Consider the following 653-nt stretch of genomic DNA (forward strand, 5'->3'; position numbering starts at 1 on the left):
AATCTTCGTCAGATATGATTTATCTCAATGAGCAACTTCAATAGAAACTGAAAAAAAAAGAAATACATTAAAGAAAATCTAAAAGGTAGCACTGACTGCTCTGATACCTGTCCGTTTATCACCTGGCTCGTACCTGCATGGATCCTTTACAGCCTGAACACACAGCACACTGCAGGTGGAAGGCCAGGTGGAAATAGTGACTTCAGTGCAGGGAGGTGTAAGAGATCTGCACGGGTGTGTGACAACTGCCGCGCAACGCATGCGTAACATCCCAGGGTGCCTGCGGTTACCTGCCTGGTTGTGCCATCTATTTCTTGCTAGCTTAATCAGAACCAGTATTTTTGTATATAAAGTAACAGCCGGTTGTTTGTTCTGAGGTGCCAGCCGGTTGACTCGGAACCCACGGCCTTGCCAGCATCAAGGGACTCAACGCCGTGCCCACCAGATGTTGGCTGAGTTAAGAAGCTCGGTAAACAGACAGAACATACTGTTTGTATTGCACGCAGGAACACAATAAGAAATGGAAAGTTCGAAAACTCATTCAGTCCGGCCTCTGCAGGTGGAATTCTGTACCTGAGGACACATCCTGAATTGTACCTGTGGGCAACAGCCAAGGCCTGCGTAAGCCCCCCCACGCCCGGTTTTCAGGGTTT

The sequence above is a fragment of the Morone saxatilis genome, unplaced genomic scaffold (genome assembly GCF_004916995.1).
Source record: "Morone saxatilis isolate NCDOM2014 unplaced genomic scaffold, NCSU_SB_2.0 Contig14, whole genome shotgun sequence".
In the NCBI taxonomy this organism is placed as follows: Eukaryota; Metazoa; Chordata; class Actinopteri; family Moronidae; genus Morone; species Morone saxatilis.